Raw genomic sequence first — 21425 nt, forward strand, 5'->3', positions numbered from 1 at the left:
TACTGAAAGATTTGATTAATTTATAGTGAGAATTTTTACTTTGTATCATATACTTTCAATATGAGTCAAGTATCATATATCAGTTTAACCCTTGGAAGACACATTTGTCTGTTTACAGCGTGAAATGTCTACTGCCTGTCTATTCCAACATTAATAGACAGATTTCAAAATCAAAACTACTGAAAGCTTTATGACATCCCCGTACCTCGCATGAAAACCTGGCCCTGCCGCTGGCGCTCAGACCGGAGCGGGTGGCTGCATAGAAATACATGTAACCGCACGCTCCGGTCCGAGTGCCGGCGGCAGTGCCAGGTTTTAATGCGAGAGACTCGCACGACAATTGTGTGAGTCTCCTGCAAGTGAGTATGAGCCCTAATGGCTATACCAGCTATAACTATTATTTTGCAAAGCATTTTGCAAGGGGACATGTCACTGATTTATATTAACTATTGATTTTTTTCTGAAAGTGGGAAATCCTCTTTAAGTTATGGTTTACATTTCATTTTATACTCCTTATAACGGTTTTATTTTTGCCCGTTAAAAGTTTACAACTTATAATGAATGTAGATAATGCAGCAAATAAATGTCATTTGATGTAAAGTAGCATTCTCTGAGTGATCTGTGCTGGTTATAATTAGAACACTGTGATATATGTAGGACACTAGGATAAAAAATAGAGAATGAGAAACACATTTATCTTTTTGAGCACCGCATTATTTTTAATAGGAATCATTTCACTAAAGAAAAGACCAAACATATATTATAAACATGTCTTGAAGATATTTAAGGCATTTTTTAAAGTTTTCTTCCTGTTTTAAGGTACTTTACATAAGTTTTTAGAGCACTACATGTCTCTAGTCATCAGGAGTTAAAGGGATTGCTTTGCAATCAGTGAATAAGTGTCCATTAAGCACGACTTCCTTCGTGAAAAATAGCACACGGGAAATGGACTGCCATTCAATTTGTGGATGCTTAGGGTCGTTTTGAAAGAGAGACAATATTTGTAGCAGCTTTCCACTCCATTGGATAACAAAAAGGTATTTCTGAGCTAGGATTCCTTTTTTGAATAAGGTCTATGACATGTATAGGCTGAACCTTCAGCCTTAATAGAACCCCGCTCAAGCTGATTAGTTTCTCTTCCCTAGAGCCAGCACTATCATAACCTCTGTACACAAAAATCAACTCTTCTCTACATTTCATGAGATTGAGATGTGAAAAAAATGAAATCTATGACCACTTGCCAGATCATGAGGCCTTCTGAATCCTCATCATGAGTGATGCCTCCCATAATTTACAACTAACACAAAGACTGTGATGAGTCTATTGGGGAGTAGAGCATCACAATTTACGTATTAAAAAATATCCATTATATTTCCTTATTTACCAATAAAATACTGAGCCCAAGTGACTACTAAGATGGTGGTTGCCCGTGTTTATCGAGTGCTTATTTTGAGCCAAAGGCGAGTACACTTTTGGAACAGCACCGGTCACACAGTAATAGACCTCTTAACTAATTAGAAGAACAGAGAGATTTTCAGTGAAAACTTTTTGGGATGACCACCCAAATGTGAATTGTGCTTGCAGGGCGTTATGATCTGGAGTCACGGGGACTCAATCTTGTAGCATGGAAGCTATGAGGCACCAGGCTGCCAGCCCTGCTGGTGCATTGTCGCTGCGGCAGTGGTTAGCACACAATGTCGCTCCTTTAAGGTGATAGAAGTTAGGACCCACTACGAGGTTCGCTGTGACATGGCAGTGGGCTTCATGCAGTCTGATCAGAATGTTAAACTAAGAACCTCATGTTCAGTAATATATTTTTGCCTAGCGGCATTAGGTCAATGTACGATTTTTTGAAGGTGCAGTCCATGCTTTTTGTGTAGTGAAATGAAAAATGGTTCTCTGCATATTATCTCTTCAAAGAGGAAGATGATTTGAACTCTAGAGCCACCTATTGTAAGTATCAATCTTAAAAGTTAATATTGACCCTTGAAAGAGTCTTGCCATATTACTAAGGATAAAAGCCAAGCCAGAATCTCAATTTGCAGATGTGTTTTTGGGATATTGCCCTTCCTCAGTGCAAAACATGAAATCTGATTTGGCTCTGTGAGAGGCTTCTGACTGTGATAAAGGGTAACGTTTCTTCTTGTGGAGAGTGACATGACTGACATGCCAGAATAAGGAGACGTATAAGCCATGCAATGTTTCTCACTTTTGTGGGAAATTAAATATTCAAATTACCTCTTCAGTGAGGAAGAGGACTAAAGTCAATATTGACTCTTTAACAAGAATTCCTATATGACTTAAGGCTAAAGCCAAACCAGAGAATCAAATTGCAGACTTAATTTGCAAATCTGATCTCATGCTTTGCAATGGGAAGGGGCAACATCCCGAAACACTACATCTGCAAATTGAGATTCTGGTTTGGTTTTTATCCTAAGTCAAATAGCTAGGCTTGCTATAGGGTCAATATTGACTTTTAGGATCGCTGCTTCCAATAGGTGGCGCTAGAGTTCTAGTCCTCACCCTCTCTGAAGAGGTAATTTGCATATTTAACTTCCCAGAGAAGCATTGACCGACATTTAAGCCTTCTTACACTGCTATGTTAGGAATATCACTCAACACAAGGAGAAATGTTACTCCCTACACACAAATGACACATCTGTATACCCATACAGCATGTAAACTTTACACAAACAGAAAGACAATTTGTATTCTGTAGAACAAATATGCATTTTTGATTGAATTATGGCTGATAGCTGCAGAAAGAACCATTGGATCAACGTCTCTACGAATTCCCAGCAGCAAGCTACTCACCGCTGCTATAACCCGACTATGTGATGTAGACATGTAAACAAGTACATAACTCCCACTGTTTATGGAATTGATTTACGACAATATACTAGTCATTGGCTTTTTTACAAACATAAGTATAATGTCTCCAGATAAATGCACACTCTATAAGTACTGAGTGTGACGTTTTGGCTGCCATGTAACTACATATAGTTACGTCCATCCTTCACTCTGGTAATTTTTGCAAGTAATTGTGAAATGTTTATCTACTAGATGAATAATGTTATGTTTGTTTTTTTAGTCTGACAGTTATGCCATTACCTGCTATTAAAAAAGACATGTTTTTCTTCAATATTTGTGTCTGCCATCCAGGCTCGCTGCATCGCCGTGAAATACAATGCTCTCATATCTACATGAGGTAAAGTAACAACTTCCAGAAATGAAACCACAGGGGGTAGAAAGCTGAGACATATTTTTCTAAGTGTTTCTTTCTCCTATATCCTGAATTGTTCTATATCTTTACAGCAGAAAAAAAGTTTTCAGAAGCAGAATATCAGGAATCGTTTCTTGCTGTCATTACTAATGATAGTGAGCTCTTTATGGGCAGGAGAATAAAGGGTCATCAGTAGCTCAATACGATCAACTATTTTACTTCTAGCTAAAAATTTATGTTCTGTGAAATGGAACAACATACGTGGCATTAAACCATTCACTAGGTTTGAATTTAGCGTGGATGTTCAGGACATAGTTGAAGACTTCATGCACCAAGGTTTATTGAGATCTCTGTAGACACTTACCCTGCCCCTTCCTGCGTTGTTTCTCTCCACTGTCTGGCACTGCCACTCTGACTCAGTGAGTGCGGCTTACAGTGGTGTTTGCTGCCCAGTATCACCATTAGGCCACATTCACACGTTCAGTATTTGGTCAGTATTTTACATCAGTATTTGTAATCCAAAATTAAAAGTGGAACAATCAGAGTAAAAGAAACACGTCTCCACTTCTGCAATTTCAACCCACTCTTGGTTCTGGCTTGATGTAAAATACTGACCAAATACTGAATGTGTGAACATGGCCTTAGTTTGTATGTGACTGGGCAGAGCGCTTGCCTTCTTTAACCAATTGGACAATGAAATTGTAAGGGGGCTTTCACATTGCGTTCTGGCACCCATTCGATGGCCCTGTCTGGGCTTACGTCTGAACCCCCTATAAAACGGAATTCATACGTATGCGCCAACAAGACCATAGAATATAATGGTACAGACAGAGTGAACGCGCGCTCTGCCGTTTATTATTTTTTGGTGTATATGCCTACTGGAGGTGGACACTAAGAAGCAGTCTACTACGTCTGAGTGTCAGCCTCCAGTAGGTGTACATGCTCAAAAAGGATGCAAGGCAAAGCGCTTTTTTGCTCTGCTGCCACCATTGTAGTCCATCTCCTCATCCAGTTTTGCAGGGGGCTTCAGACGTTAGCCTCAACAAGGCCACCGAACGGGTGCCGAAAAGCAGTGTGAAAGCATCCTTACTCAGTTCTTTCACCAAAGTGTGTATATGTAAATTACATTTTCTGATCTGTCAGTAGCAGTGAGTCAGGGCAGATATCGATTGGCAATCAGGGTGCTTGTCACCTTATCTAAATGTGCACACCGACTCTACCATGTGTAAATCCTGATCGTGGGGCTTTTATACTGATTCTGTATTCTGATATCTCACCAGAAAATTTTACATTAACAATTTATCTTATCCTCAAGCTGTTTATCCCTTTTCATACCCATGATATTGACAGTGATTGCGCCATCCTGTTTTAGGAAACCTGACTATCTATCTGACACATTTAGTCCATGAGCCAAGAGCCAATTTTGACGATATCGGTACCACCCGGAGTGACTAATTCTCTTTGTTGTTTTTAGGTAGATGCATGTCTGTAGTTTATGTTTTGATATGATAGCCCTTGCACATCAGTAGCTTAACCCCTTCAGGCCAATTTGTACCCATATGCCTAGGCCATTTTTTGTAAATCTGACCTGTCACTTCATGCGGTAATAACTTTGGGACGCTATCACCTACCCACGCCATTCTGAGACTGTTTTCTCGTGACATATTGTACTTCATGGTAATGCTAATTGTGAGTCAATAGATTTTACCTTTCTGCATAAAAAATTACAAAATACACGAAAATTTGGGAAAAATTCGCTATTTTTGAACTTTGAAATTCTCTACTTTTTACAAAAATGCTGATACCCCCATAATAGTTATTAGTTTACATTCTCCACATGTCTACTTCACATTGGCATCATTTTGGAAATGAAATTTTATATTTTTCGGATATGATAAGGCTCATAGTTTTATACGCAATTTTTAAAGTTTACGACTAAATTTCCAAAACTCATTTTTCCAAGGACCAAGTCAGTTCGGACGTCACTTTATGGGTCTTGTATAACAGAACCCACCCATACATTACCCCATTTTGCAAACAACACCCCTCAAGGTGTCCAAAACGGATTTTCAAAACTTTGTTAACCCCTTAGGTGTTGCACAGGAATTCAAGCAAAATGACAGTGAAATATCAAGATTTCAATTTTTTGGCAGATATTCCATTGTAATCCAATTTTACCTGCAACCCAGCAAGGGTTAACAGCAAACCCAAACCCAAAATTGGTTACCCCAATTCCGCAGTTTATAGAAACACCCCACATGTACACGTAAACTAAATTTTGGGCGCGCAAGAGGGCTCAGCACAGAAGGAGAGCTAGGCGGTTTTTGGGATAATAGATTACACTGGAAGAAATCCAGTGGGCCATGTCGTATTGGAGAGACCCTGCGGTACCCCCAGAGTGGAAACCCCCAAAAGGTTACCGCATTTTGGAAACTACACCCCCTAAGGAATGTTTTAGGGGGTATAGTAACCACTTTGACCCAACAAGCGCTCCATTGGAGTTTCATGCACTTGGTTGAGGAAATTGAAAAGTACGTTTTTTTACCGGAAAAAGTCGCTTTAGTCCCACATTTTTCATTTTGAAAAGGGGGACCAGGAAAAAGTACTCCCCACTTTTTATTCCCCATTGTCTCCCGAACACAGCAATACCACAAGTGTTGTCTAAAACCACAGTATTGGCGCATATGGGAGGGGGGGATGTGTAGTGTAGTATTTTTGTTTTTTTTTAACTTTCTTTTACACTTTTTGCCTGCCTGCCCAGACTTGCTGGGACTTGTGGTACCACAAGTTCCAGCGAGTGCAGGCAGGTCCGGCCAGCCTGCACAGTGCAGCGATCGTCCCTGTATGAGACCCTGTGCTGACAGGATCTCATACAGGCAGAGGCGACACTGTGTCGGCCCTGCTACATCGCTGCTATGGCTAGAACGATCTTCTAGCCAATCGCAGCACAGGGGGAGGAGATCAGACACTGACATCCTCCCCCTGGCCTGTGGAGTGACTGGTAAATGCACCAATCGCTCCACAGACACGAACCCCTGCAGCGAATCACGCCATGTTTTACAAGGCATACTGCGATTCGCTGGGCTATATAGCCCAGCGAATCACAGTGATTCTAGCTGCAGGGGGTCAGCGCGATGGCCACACACAGCAAGGGGACAAGCCCTGCTGCCGGTAAGTGCGGCCATCTACCCCCGATCCCCGCGCGATTAGCGGCGGGGACGCTAAAGGGGTTGTGCCGTACTAGTACTGCTCTTGTCCTTTGGTCCAGGACAAGAGAGCAGTACTCGTACGGCGCTCGGTGCCAAGGGTTTTAATGTTTTTCTTTGTGTTTGCAGGTGTTTACTGACATATCTAATGGCATGATGGAAGTACCAGCGAGGAAGAAATCACAGATCGACTGTATCATACACTGCTCTAATGATGACAGTGATGATCTGGCGTCCCTACAGGATTTGGACTCCTGGAAAACATTGCTTAGGGCTGCAGAGATCAGACAGCATGAATCCATCCTGGAAGCAGCTAAGGGCATTGAAGAACGAGAAATACCACACATACAATATCACCGTAAATGTCGTAGTCTCTTTACAATGAAGAAGTCACTGGATTCTATCCTTGCCAAGGGTGTCAATGTCGAAACAGCAAGCGAAATCCCCAGGAGGAGGCTACCGAGGGGTACCCCCAGTGATAGCAGGGTGTATGCCAAAGTATGTATGTTCTGCGAGAAGTCAAGCAAGTATCTCAAAGGAGAAAAAACAAGGGAGCCAATCGTCCAGTGTGTTGAGCTATGAGCAGATGAGACGATTCGCAGAGCAGCGATAAGGAAAGGCACACAGAGAATCCTTGGTTTACTTAGCAGAGACCTTGTTGCTTCAGAGGGGCACTACCACAAGTCGTGCTACAAACTATTCACAAAAGATGATTCCCAAGTGGCCTGTAGGTCTGGTGCAGCAGAAAATCAGGAAGAAAGCAAGGAAGTACGCTACGGAGAGGCAGAGAGAGAAGCCCTTGAGGAACTCTTCGTGTGTATAAGGACTGAATTGTTCCCAAACCCAGAAGTACTGCCTATGATAAACCTCACATCTAGGCTTCAGAGATGCATGATGTCCCGTGGTATCATCAAACTGAAACCATCGACAAAGAAACATGTTCGCCGAAAACTTGAAACAGAGTTTGGTGAATCACTCCGCTTTCTCTCCAATGAGAAAGGTAAGCTTCTAGTCTATCCATATAGCCTATCAATGGACGACCTTGCCCGGCAAGCACACAGCATGACAAAAGATCTGCAAGAAGCAAGAGCCGCTAACTCTGGAGATGTCGTAACCAAAGCAGCAATGCAGCTGAGGAATGAGATCAAGAAGCAAGATGTGAGTCAGCCATGGCCTCCCGATACAGATCAGAATGTCGTTCCTGCATTAGTCACTCAATTCCTGCAAACCCTGCTTACAGGAGATTGTGAGTGCCAAACTCCCTCTGAAAGAGCTCAACGTCTTGCCACATCCTTCGGCAGTGACTTGGTTTTTGTTGTTACCAATGGAAAGACAAAGCCACCCAAGCACGTACTGCAGTCCTTTGCAATTAAGTCTTTGACCGGCAATACAGAACTGGTTCGAATTCTGAATCATCTTGGCCACTGTGTGTCATATTCAACGGCTGAGGAGATCGATACAGCCCTTTGTATCCAGAAGTTGGAATGTTCAACGGATGACATCCCAATGCCAGCAAATATCTACCCTGGTGTGTTCACAACCTTGGCCTGGGATAACATTGACAGACTTGAGGAGACACTAAGTGGAGCAGGTATATCTCATAGAGTCAATGGCATCGCTGTTCAGTCCAATGTTGCATGCTCTGTGACAAAAGTCCTGCCAGATGTAACCAAGTCGAAGAAAAGAAGCATAATTCCGACAGAATTAATGCTACCAATATACAATGTTGGGCGGCGGGGAGGGCCACCCAGGATTGAGACTGCGAATGTTAACACTACCGAGGAGGTCCAGGATTCAAAAACCAAGAACCATATCTGGCTTCTGGCTAGAATGTCAGACCATGAGGATCAGACCATTAGCAGTTGGACTGGGTTCAACATCCAAATCCGCAGCGACATTGTAGTGGCCCAGGACACTGTAAGCTACCTGCCCACTATCAATGCTCCTGCAACAGCCATGTCCACTGTGAATGAAGTCTTGGAACAAACACATGCCATCATGCAGACCCTGAAGCTTAACAGAATTGTGTGCGTGTTTGATCAAGCACTCTATGCCAAAGCTGCCGAGGTTATCTGGAAACAGGAGAAGTTCAAGAACATTATAATTAGAATGGGTGTCTTCCACACAATCCGTAATCTCCTCTCCATCATAGGTAAGAGATTTCAGGATGCAGGCCTTAGAGATCTGTGTGTTGAATCCGGTGTCATCGCTGAAGGATCAGTGTCTGGAGTAATGGACGGCCGGAGATACAACAGAGCAGTAAGACTACACAAGCTGGTCTATGAAGCACTTATGAGGCTTGCATGGAAAAACTTCCTTCCATGGCTAGAAGAAAACCATGCAAGGGACCTTCACCATCTGGATGAAACACTGAAGAACAACACAAACTTTCGCATCAGTGTGTCGCAGGGATCCTTCGAAAAGTTCTTGGATAATGAATCTTGCACACTTACCCTGAAGCTCTTTCAAGTTTATCTTGAGACCTTCAGAAATGAACAACTCTCAGCATTCTGGATGTCATACTTGGACATGGTCGAGACCATGCTGGCCCTGGTTCGAGCTTCAAGAGAATGCAACTGGATGCTTCACCTAGGAGCAATCCGACAGATGATACCGTGGTGTTTTGCCTATGACAAGGTCAACTATGCCCGATACCTAACCTATTACTATGCTACGATGTCTCGGCTGCCCATATACCACCCAGAGGTCCATGAATACTTCATGAAAGGTGGCTTTTCAGTCCAGATCGGTAGCAAGAATCCTTTTGGACGGATTCCTGTGGACCAGACCATCGAAGAAGCAATCAACAAAGACACCCAGACACCAGGGGGCACAAAAGGCTTCAGCCTCAAAGTTGGAGCTGTCGCCAGATTCTACCTGACATCGGAGTACCGCAGCATGTACTTGAGGCAGCTGAGGGCCCTAGTAGGCCAACAATATACTGACTTCAGTCATTCAGACCTACAGGTGTCCAGGATTAGAAGAGATGAAGCCGATGTCCGATCTTTTGTTGAACTGCTGGAGACTGGTTGGTTGAACCCCTTCAACAAAAAGCATAATGGTGAACTTATCAGTTTATCAACCGCGACTGCAGCACCACCAGATGTAGCCAAAGACCTTCTAGGGGCATACAGTATAGGAGAGGATGTATATCACACATTCAAGGATGAGCGTTTGGGTACTGATACGCCAACTACACTGTTTCATGACAAGATGACGAAGAACAATCTTAAAACGTTCTCTAACATCAGAATGAAGACACACAGACAAGGCCTTGGCAAGGAGGTAATTTTGAAGGCTGACAGGAACCTATTTGGCCAGATGATACTTGTAGCTGAGAACAGAAAGCTACAAATGAGTGATGTCTTGACTCATCCCCTGGGGCCATTGCCATGGGCACTTGCCAACAGTGATGGGTCTATCCGCAAGACCAACAAGGCTGCCCTAGCAAGGGAGTTGGAGAGGAATGCTCCTCCTGCAGAGGTGATCCCTGAGCCCTCTGCAACCATCATTGATGGGATGAGCCTGGTTCAGAAACTGAAGGGAAACGATGCAACATTTGCCCGGCTAGCAGGCACAGCAATGAGTCGCGCTATCCATGAGGGTGCTAAGAGCAAGCACATTGATATTGTCTTTGACGTCTACAAGGAGACATCCATCAAAGATACAGAAAGAGTCAACAGATATGAAGGCACAGGGATCCATTTCAAGAACATTCAACATGGGCACAACATCCAGCAGTGGAGAAAGCTACTAAGTAATTCCTCCAACAAGGCAAGTCTCATAAAGTTTCTGGTAGAAGAATGGAAGGCGAAACACCACAGGGAGAAGCTTGAGGAGAAGGAGATGTATGTCACATGTGAGCAGCTCTGCTTTAAGATCACCAAAGAACAGTGGGAAGAGGCTGCTGACCTTAAGTCAAGTCAAGAAGAAGCAGACACACGCCTCCTTCTCCATGCTCTTCATGCAGCAGAATCTGGTTACAAGTCTGTCATCATCACTTCAGAGGATACTGATGTCATGGTCCTGTGTCTGGGCATATGCCACAAAATCCCATCCCACCTGTTCCAGAAATGCGGTACACAGAACCGGACAAGATTCCTGGATATCACCACTCTGAGCAGAACATTGGGAGGCAGCGTGTGTGATTCATTGATTGGTATGCATGCATTTACAGGCTGTGACACAGTCAGTGCGTTCGCTGGCCGTGGGAAGATGACGACACTCAAGCAGTTGAAGATGAACAAGACATACCAGGATGCCTTTCAGGAAGTTGGTCGTTCATGGGAAGTGTCTCCCGAACTCTTTGAGAAGTTACAGGAAATCACCTGCCACATGTACCTGCCAACTACCCAAACAACTGAGGTAAACAGGCTCCGGTATCAGCTGTTCTGTGCCAGAAGTGGAGTGGTAGAGTCAAGTCAACTCCCTCCTTGCCAAGACTGCCTTTTCATGCATGAACTGCGTGCAAACTACCAGGCTGCGATCTGGAGGAGAAGTCTGCAGAGCCAGCCATTTGTTGCAAACCCAACAGACTGCGGTTGGATGATAGATAATGACGGAAAGCTTGTTAAGTGGATGCGAGGGGCACCAGCACCAGAAGCTATTATCCAGCTACTGACCTGCAAGTGTGTGCGGCCATGCGAACTTCCTCAGTGTACTTGCCTCAGCAATGGCCTGAAGAGCACGGACATGTGCAGGTTACAGACATGCCAGAACAAGGGTATTGAAGACGAGCCAGTAGAACAACAGTCAGATTCAGAGTCTGATGTTGAAGATATTATGGAGTAACGTTATATAATTATACATACACACACTATATATATATATATATATATACACACACACCTACACACACACACACATTAGTATGGACAAGCCCATGACATGTTCAGTGTGTATTTACATAACTTGGATTAAATTTTGTTACAAATACTACATGCATTGTATTGACATTTTGGCATTTCCCCTAAATCGACCTTTAATCATTATTTTTTGGAAATATAGGTAGGATCTATTCAAAAGGTGAAAAATACCATTAACCCCTTCGCGCCGGCCACCATAGCGGTACGGCGAATCGTACCCGGATCATATGCCGGGCGATCGCAGCGGGTCGGGAGCCGGTTCCCGGTGCAAAGTGGTTACTGTACCTCCTAAAACATTCCTTAGGGGGTGTAGTTTCAAAAATGGGGTCACTTTTTTGGGGTTTCCACTGTGCGGGACCTCAGGGTCCTCAGGATTGGCAAATGAGCTTTAATGGGGATAAATGTAAGGTCATGCACTTGGGTAGAACGAACAAGTTGTATAATTATGTGCTTAATTGTAATACACTGGGCAAAACAGTCACTGAAAAAGACCTGGGTGTATGGGTGGACGACAAACTCACATTTAGTGGCCAGAGTCAAGCAGCTGCTGCAAAGGCAAATAAAATAATGGGATGCATTAAAAGAGGCATAGATGCTCATGAGGAGAGCATAATTTTACCTCTATATAAGTCACTAGTGCGACCACACTTAGAATACTGTGTACAGTTCTGGTCTCCGGTGTATAAGAAAGACATAGCTGAACTGGAGCGGGTGCAGAGAAGAGCGACCAAGGTTATTAGGGAACTAGGGGGTCTGCAATACCAAGACAGGTTATTACACTTGGGGTTATTTAGTTTGGAGAATCGAAGGCTTAGGGGTGATCTTATTACAATGTATAAATATATGTGGGGACAATACAAAGACCTTTCTAATGATCTTTTTACTCTTAGACCTGTGACGGGGACAAGGGGGCATCCTCTACGTCTGGAGGAAAGAAGGTTTAAGCATACTCACAGACGCGGATTCTTTACTGTAAGAGCAGTGAGACTATGGAACTCTCTGCCATATGATGTTGTAATGAGTGATTCACTACTAAAATTTAAGAAGGGACTGGATGCCTTTCTTGAAAAGTATAATATTACAGGGTATATACACTAGTCTCCTTAATATTGCGTTGATCCAGGGAGCTAGTCTGATTGCCGTATGTGGAGTCGGGAAGGAATTTTTTTCCCCAATGTGAAGCTTACTGTTGCCACATGGGTTTTTTTGCCTTCCTCTGGATCCACATGTTAGGGCAAGTTAGGATAGGATATGGGTTGAACTAGATGGACTTAAAGTCTCCCTTCAACCTTAATTACTATGTTACTATGTTACTATGTTAGGGTGTCTCCAAATGTGACATGGCCCCATAGATTTCTTACAGTGAATTTTGCCGCAGCTTCGCTTACGAAGCCTGCCGTGCGCCAATACTGTGGTTTTAGACAACACTTGTGGTATTGCCGTGTTCGGGAGACAATAGGGAATAAAAAGTGGGGTGTACTTTCTCCTGGTCCCCCTTTTCAAAGTGAAAAATGTGGGCCTAAATCAACATTTTTCGGTAAAAAACGTACTTTTCAATTTCCTCAACCAAGTGCATGAAACTCCAATGGAGCGCTTGTTGGGTCAAAGTGGTTACTATACCCCCTAAAACATTCCTTAGGGGGTGTAGTTTCCAAAATGCGGTAACCTTTTGGGGGTTTCCACTCTGGGGGTACCGCAGGGTCTCTCCAATACGACATGGCCCACTGGATTTCTTCCAGTGTAATCTATTATCCCAAAAACCGCCTAGCTCTCCTTCTGTGCTGAGCCCTCTTGGGCGCCCAAAATTTAGTTTACGTGTACATGTGGGGTGTTTCTATAAACTGCGGAATTGGGGTAACCAATTTTGGGTTTGGGTTTGCTGTTAACCCTTGCTGGGTTGCAGGTAAAATTGGATTACAATGGAATATCTGCCAAAAAATTGAAATTTTGATATTTCACTGTCATTTTGCTTGAATTCCTGTGCAACACCTAAGGGGTTAACAAAGTTTTGAAAATCCGTTTTGGACACCTTGAAGGGTGTAGTTTGCAAAATGGGGTAATGTATGGGTGGGTTCTGTTATACAAGACCCATAAAGTGACGTCCGAACTGACTTGGTCCTTGGAAAAATGGGTTTTGGAAATTTAGTCGTAAACTTTAAAAATTGCGTATAAAACTATGAGCCTTATCACATCCGAAAAATATAAAATTTCATTTCCAAAATGATGCCAATGTGAAGTAGACATGTGGAGAATGTAAACTAATAACTGTTATGGGGGGTATCAGCATTTTTGTAAAAAGTAGAGAATTTCAAAGTTCAAAAATAGCGAATTTTTCCCAAATTTTCGTGTATTTTGTAATTTTTTATGCAGAAAGGTAAAATCTATTGATTCACAATTAGCACTACCATGAAGTACAATATGTCACGAGAAAACAGTCTCAGAATGGCGTGGGTAGGTGATAGCGTCCCAAAGTTATTACCGCATGAAGTGACAGGTCAGATTTACAAAAAATGGCCTAGGCATTTGGGGTTAAGCTACTGATGTGCAAGGGCTATCATATCAAAACATAAACTACAGACATGCATCTACCTAAAAACACCAAAGAGAATTAGTCACTCCGGGTAGTACCGATATCTGGCCCGGCTCATGGACTAATTATGGAAATAATACAGCTTATGAAAGACACCTGCTCACTCCACCTGCAAATTAAATCTCACTTCTGATACTGCATGCAGCCAGCAAAAGGAGCAAGTTGGCAATCCAGAAATTATTAAACCAGTAGCGTAGCTACCGGGGGGCAGAGGGGGCGGTCACCCCGGGCCCCGAGCTCTGAGGGGGCCCACTGAGCTACGCTACTGTAACTGTATCGGCGTGCACAGCACGCCCATACAGTTACATTCTGTGGCAGAGCAGGGAGAATCGATCTCCCTACTCTGCCGCCCGCCCGGCCGCTATGGGCCCCTGAGAAGGCAGTGGGGGGCCCCGGTGCCAGCAGTGGGCCCCCACCTCACAGCCAGCAATGTCGTCCTGAGTTAATCTGTGTGCACAGGACCTGTGATGAGGTCACAGGAAGGGCGTAGTCAGGGGGTCACATGATCAGGGGCTTCAGTGGCTGGCTGCAGGACTCTGCTGTGCTGGTTGCCATGCATTGGTGCTGGATGAGATGAAGTTTATGTGTGGGGTCGGGGGGGGTTTACAGCCAGGTGGATGTAGCAGAGCTGTGTGTGTATGAGGTGTACAGAGTGGAGCCGTATGTGTAGAAGGTGTACGGAGCAGAGATATGCATGTATGAGGTGTACAGAGGAACGGAGCCACGTGTGTATGGGGTGAGTGGAGCCGTTTGTGTACCGAGCGGAGCCAAGTGTGTACGGGGTGTAGAGAGCAGAGCCGTGTGTGTATGGGGTGTACGGAGCAGAGCCGTGTGTGCGGGGTGTATGGAGTGGAGCCATGTGTGCAAGGTGTACGGATTGGAGCCGTATGTGTACGAGGTGTATGGTGCGGCGCCGCGTGTGTACGAGGTGTGCGGAGCAGAGTGTGTGTGTACAAGGTGTACAGAGCGGAGCCAGGTGTGTACAAGGTGTATGGAGCAGAGCCGCATGTGCACAGCGTGTACAGAGCAGAGCCGCATGTGTACAAGTGCACGGAGCAGAGCCAGGTGTGTACAGCGTGTACGTAACAGAGGCGCATGTGTACAAGGTGTACGGAACAGAGCCGCGTCTGTACAAGGTGTACGGAACAGAGCCGCATGTGTACAAGGTGTACGGAACAGAGCCATGTGTGTATTGGGGGTGTGGGGGTATCAGGTGCAGTAATAGGGACACATACGGCAGCAGTGGCTCAGCATTGGGGTATCAGGTGCAGTAATAAGGACACATACGGCAGCAGAGGCTCAGTATTGGGGTATCAGGTGCAGTAATAGGGACACATATGGCAGCAGCGGCTCACTATTGGGGTATCAGGTGCAGTAATAGGGACACATACTGCAGCAGCAGCGGCTCAGCATTGGGGTATCAGGTGCAGTAATAGGGACACATACGACAGCAGCGGCTCAGCATTGGGGTATCAGGTGCAGTAATAGGGACACATACGGTAGTAGCAGCGGCTCAGTATTGGGGTATCAGGTGCAGTAATAGGGACACATACGGCAGTAGCAGCGGCTCAGTATTGGGGTATCAGGTGCAGTAATAGGGGCACATACGGCAGCAGCGGCTCAGCATTGGGGTATCAGGTGCAGTAGTATGGACACATGCGGCAGCAGCGGCTCAGCATTGGGGTATCAGGTGCAGTAATAGGGACACATACGGCAGCAGCAGCTCAGTATCCCACAAAATTAGAATATTATCAAAGAGTTAATTTATTTCAGTTCTTCAATACAAAAAGTTAAACTCATATATTATATAGAGTCATTACAGACAGAGTGATCTTGATCTATTTCAATTGTTTATTTCTGTTAATGGTGATGATTATGGCTTACAGCCAGTGAAAACACTAGTTATTATCTCAGTAAATAAGAACACTTTATAACACCAGCTTGAAAAATGATTTTGAAATCCAAAATGTTGGCCTACTGAAATGTATGTTCAGTAAATGCACCCAATACTTGGTCGGGGCTCCTTTTGCATCAATTACTGCATCAATGCAGCGTGGCATGGAGGCAATCAGCTCATTTGCATTGTTGGGTCTGGTGTCTCTCATCTTCCTCTTGACAATACCCCACAGATTTGAAAAAAAATTGGCCCCAGGGTTAAGTTTGAATTTACACCTATTTTTTTCCCATTAGTTATTTTTATAGCATTATTTTCATTGAAAGGATTTGTAAAGGCAAATATTCAGAGCTCTTTAAATTCTCAAAGTCACAGGACAGCAAAGACTAAACACAGTGCCAAACGCTCAAGAGAATTTCACACCAAGGTAAGTTTAATTACAAAAACATTAAGAAGTTGATGAGGAATGGCTGTGGAATGGTGACTTCAAATGATCTGCAAAATCTACCGTTACAATTTGCTTCTTATAGAAAAATTAGTTATGGGAATAATAGTGTCTTGGTAAAAATGCTTTTGCCAGTGACAATGTCATTTGCTAGAACAGTATTGATACATCTTCATATAAGCAGGCACAGATTTTTTCGTAGGTTCAGTAATTATGCTTACTTGTTGTTTCACATCAAATCAAGTTTTGATTAGGTAATTTACAGGCCAACATTAACCGCCATGTTATGCTGACCCTTTTGATGTGGCTTAATGGTTTGCTGATGAGGCGTAGACAAGGAAGAAATGCAGTTGCTGCAATTGAAAACAAGAAAAAAACTCTTTGCAAATGGAGACTTGCAAAATGGGAGACCTTGCATCATTTAAAGCTCCTTGAGTGGTGAAACGTGCCCAAGATCCTAGTGATTGTGCCAGTCTGGTGGTAAATTATCTCATACTATCGTCTTTTCTGGTGACCATAGAGAGCTCTGGAGGCATTCACAGGGTATTCAATCCCCATGATTATTATTCTTTTAAAAACTGGAGCAATACTTACCAATCTTCTGCTATTTAATTGCCAAACCATCATTAGTATGGTTCCCTGACACTATCTGCTTCCCAATCTTCAGTGATAATGTGATGTGTTAACAGTTGACCGCTGCAGCCAATCACCGGTTGTAACAATAACATGTTGATGCTACAGTGTGACGATTATGTGACAGTTCAGTCATGCAATCTGATCCTGGGGCGTATTGAGCTGTCAGCATTTTGATTGACAGCCCTGCTGTTCAATCTGGTTTAGCCTGCAGGTGTTTCCTTAGGTGCCTCCTGTCCTCAAATGATTTTTAGGGTATTTAACTGGCTTGCTGAGTGCAACAGATTGTCAGTTGTAGATTTAGTTTTGAATAAGCAAAACATGACCAAACAGATCCAAGGTGTACTTCCAAACACTATAAGAAACCTATGAAGGGGGAAGTTATGGGCATAATCCAATTAATAACAGATATTCTTTATTAGTACAAAACACATACCTGATAAACAAGTACAAAATGGGGAAAACACATACGGATACTACTACAAATCTAAGGACCATAATAAATGGCCATTTAAAAACAAGCTCCTTTAAATATAGGCTTGACCAAGTTATTAGCCAGAGGTAAGTGTTCACACTAGGCTGTTAAGTTAGGGACCCGTTGTCACGGGGGCTTAGTTCCACTAAGGCTGTAATACCCGGGGCCCCTGTGATGTCCCTATAACTAGGGGAAACCCTGTCTGACCCTCAACCCAGGGTTTTTGCTGATGGTGCAAATGCCTGAGCCTCCAACCTTTCCTTGTCTCCTGCTCAGCCCTGCACTTAACCCTCCACCCTCCACCCAGTGAGGAGTCACACCACCAAAGCCCCTACACAAATTATGACAGACAGGGAGAACTTAAACTGCACTGCGCCGCACACACACAGGAATATACAGTAATGTGAACATGGCACAACTAAACACAAATAGGGGAAGAAGAAAGGATAACGACGGATCATACACCACCAGATACGAATCTCTCTCTCTGCAACACCTCCACTCCAGACCGGAACCACTTGGTATGAAACACAAGCTATAATCGGCGACGCCCATAGGCCAGCATGACTATTTAAAGACCGTGGGCGTGACTAACCATCCAACCTGGTCTCCAGCAGGATTAACCCCCGAGAGCCTGAAGATCAAGCCGGCGCCACTGAGGCTATAGTGGCTGGAGGTAGAACTACCTCTGCCTGCCGGATGCTGTGGTGTGAACAGCGTCCGACATGACACCCGTTCAATCATGAGATTACCTTGAAGATGGTGAATGGGCTCACATTTTTTGGCCAAATTTTGTGCTAAGCATCTCATGTGTTTTTCCTAAATTTCAAAAGCCATTAGCTATTCACACTTCATGTATTTCACATTGATATGCCTTAATGCAATTGAATGCAACCATTTCCTCATTTTGATTTGTAAGCTGTTTTTTGGTATGCACCTATTCAGACTAGTTCTTGATGTGCCATCAGTTTTCTGTTATTTACATTCAAATCACTGCCACCAGTGACTTTGTGTAAGAATAAATAAAAAAAAATTTACGTTCTACTTACGTCTTCCTCTACATGTTTATGTTGTTCTGGCGCATGAATGGTTGTTTTAGAAACACGTCTTCCTCTACATGTTTATGCTGTTCTGATGCATGAATGGTTGTTTTAAAAAGTCTTGCCACCTCCTGTCGCCTCCAACTCAAAATATTTCCACAATCCGTCCCTTCCTCAGCCCTTAATCTGCTACATTCTTGTGCATGCCCTCATCATCTCCCACCTTTATTACTGCAACACCCTCCTCTGTGGCCTCCCGCCAACTCTTTTGCACCACTCCAGTCTGTCCTAAACTCTGCTGCCCGACAAATCCACCTCTCTCCTCGCCACTTCCCTGTTTCTCCCCTCTGCAAATCCCTCCACTGGCTCCAAACTCCCCAGCGAATCCAGTTCAAACTACTAACACTGACCTACAAAGCCATCCACAACCTGTCCCCTCTCTATATCTCTGAACTAATCTCCCATTATCTTCCCTCACGTAATCTTTGATCCTCCCAAGACCTCCTACTCTCCTAAACACTTATTCATTCCTCACACAACCGCCTCCAAGATTTCTCCCGAATATCCCCCATACTCTTGAATTCCATGCCTCAACACGTCCAATTATCCACCACCATCGGATCCTTCAGACGGAACCTGAAAACCCATCTCTTCAGGAAAGCTTATAGCCTGCAATAACTATTCTGCCGCCTCACCACCACCCGAGTTGCCGCCTCACCACCATCAGAGCTGCTGCACTCCCGACCTTCTGTCTCTTCCCCACTATCCCATAGAAGGTATGTCTGCAAGGACAGGGTCCTCTCCCCTCTGTTCCAGTCTGTCATCATAAATTTGTTTACTGTAAACGATATCTATAACTTTGTATGTAACACCTTCTCATGTACAGCACTATGGAATTAATGGTGCTATATAATTAAATAATACTAATAATAATAAATAGTCCTTATAAACGTCCTCTATCGGCCTAACCGACCGCTGCGCTCTGCAAATGACTTTCGACTAACCTCTGCCCTAATCCGTACCTCCCACTCCCGACTCCAAGACTTCTCCCGTGCTGCGCCAATCCTCTGGAATGCTCTACCCCAAAATATTAGGACCATCCACAATTTGCATAGTTTTAGGCGCTCGCACAAAACACATTTGTTCAGAGCGGCCTATCACATTCAGTAATCAAAGTCATGTTTGTGTGTGTGTAGCCCATTCACTATCTCCATCTAACCCCCACCCCCTGAAGATGGCTGGACCGTCATTGTAAATACATCATTGTAAATACAAACCTGTGCTTTGTATCCCCCCCACCTCATTGTAGATTGTAAGCTCCACGAGCAGGGTCGTCTTATTTCGCTTTAATTATTGTATTGTTAACGTTGTTACTTATGACTGTTGTGTTTGAAACTGTTCAACTGTAAAGCGCTGCGGAATATGTTGGCGCTATATAAATAAAGATTATTATTATTATTATTATTATTAAACATGCTTGTTTCATTTGGAGATACATATATTTTGATTTGTGAGAGCAACTAGCGCTCTATTTAAGGATCTATTTTTTGTTTTTCCTGTTTCTGGAAAAGCCTCATGGAGTCAAAATTGTCACGACATCTGTAGATAAATTCTCAAAGGTATATAATTTCCAAAATGGCATCACTTGAGGGGGAACTCTGTTCTTCTAGCACTTAGGGACTCTATATGGAGTCTGCAAACTATTATAAAAAATTCTGCACTCCAGGATGCCTCCAGTATAAGGGCCCTGTCACACTAAGCAAGATCGCTAGTGATATCGCTTTAGCGTCACCGATTTTGTGACACAGCAGCGATATTGCTAGCGATATCGCTAAGTGTGATACTTACCTCCGACCGGCTCCCCCGCTGGTTATCGCTGATCGCGCGAGAACGTCCTGGGCGGTTGCTTGTCGGCGCCAGCAGGAAGTCCAGCAGGAAGTGGCCGACGAGCAACGGCCCAGGACGTTCTCACGAGCGATGCGTGAACGCGGGCGGGAGGACGTCTTCATCGCCGCGTCTGACAGATAAGTAATGACCGCCGACTGCTGCTGCATCACTGGTGAGATCTGCCTGTTTGGCGGCTCACTAGCGACCATTTAGCGATGCACCAGCAATCCTGACCGGGTCATATCGTTGTCGGGATCGCTGGTACATTGCTAAATGTGACGGTATCCTAACAGTACTGCTTAGCCATGTGGCGAGACTCGGAAGGGACTAAGTTCTATTTACCAATAGCGCGCCGTCTCTTCCGAGTCTTGCCGTATGGCTAACCAGTACTGCACATATGGGGTATTTCTACAGTCAGCAGAAATTGTAGGGCACATTTTTGTGCCATTTGTTGCCAGTTTTACCAATTTCCCAGTGTGAAAATTTAAAATCTAGGGTTATAGCAAAATTTTGGTGGGAAAAATGTAGTAATTTGTTTCTTCATTACCCAATGGTATAAAATTCTGTGACCCACCTGTTGTGTAAATATGATCACTGCACCCCTAGATGAATTCATTTAGAGGCGTAGTATGTAAAATGGGATCATTTATAGGGGATTCTGTTGTTCTGGCACCTCAAAGGCTCTGCGAATGTGACATGTCACTCTCAAACCAGTCCAGCAAAATGTGAACTCCAATATGGCTGGACTGGCTCTCTATGGCTAAGTAGTTTTCGACCACATATTGGGTATCGGCGTACTCAGGAGAAATTACATAACAAATTTTGGGGTCCATTTTATTTTGCTATCCTTGTGAAAATTAAAAATTGTGGCTAAAATAACATTTTTGCTGCAAAAATGTAATTTTTTATTTTCATGGCTCTACCTTATAAACTTCTGTGAAGCAGCTAGAGGTTCATGGTGCTCACCACACATCTAGATGAATTCCTTGAGGGGTCTAGCTTCCAAAATGGTGTCACTTGTGGGGGTTTTCCACTGTTTAGGCACATCAGGAGCTCTCCAAATGAGACATGACACTGGCAGACCATTCCATCAAAGTCTGCGTTCCAAAATGTCACTTCTTTTCTGAGCCCTGCCATGAACTTAAGCCATAGTTTACCCCCACATAT

General features: G+C 43.9%; 1 pseudogene; it reads left to right on the plus strand.

Moving 5' to 3' along the window:
• Positions 1-21425, plus strand: part of LOC141089349 (uncharacterized) — a 79179-nt pseudogene that overhangs the window by 51373 nt on the left and 6381 nt on the right.

Source organism: Dendrobates tinctorius, unplaced genomic scaffold (genome assembly GCF_039654945.1).
Source record: "Dendrobates tinctorius isolate UK_male_01 unplaced genomic scaffold, ASM3965494v1 ptg000008l, whole genome shotgun sequence".
NCBI classification, from domain to species: Eukaryota; Metazoa; Chordata; class Amphibia; order Anura; family Dendrobatidae; genus Dendrobates; species Dendrobates tinctorius.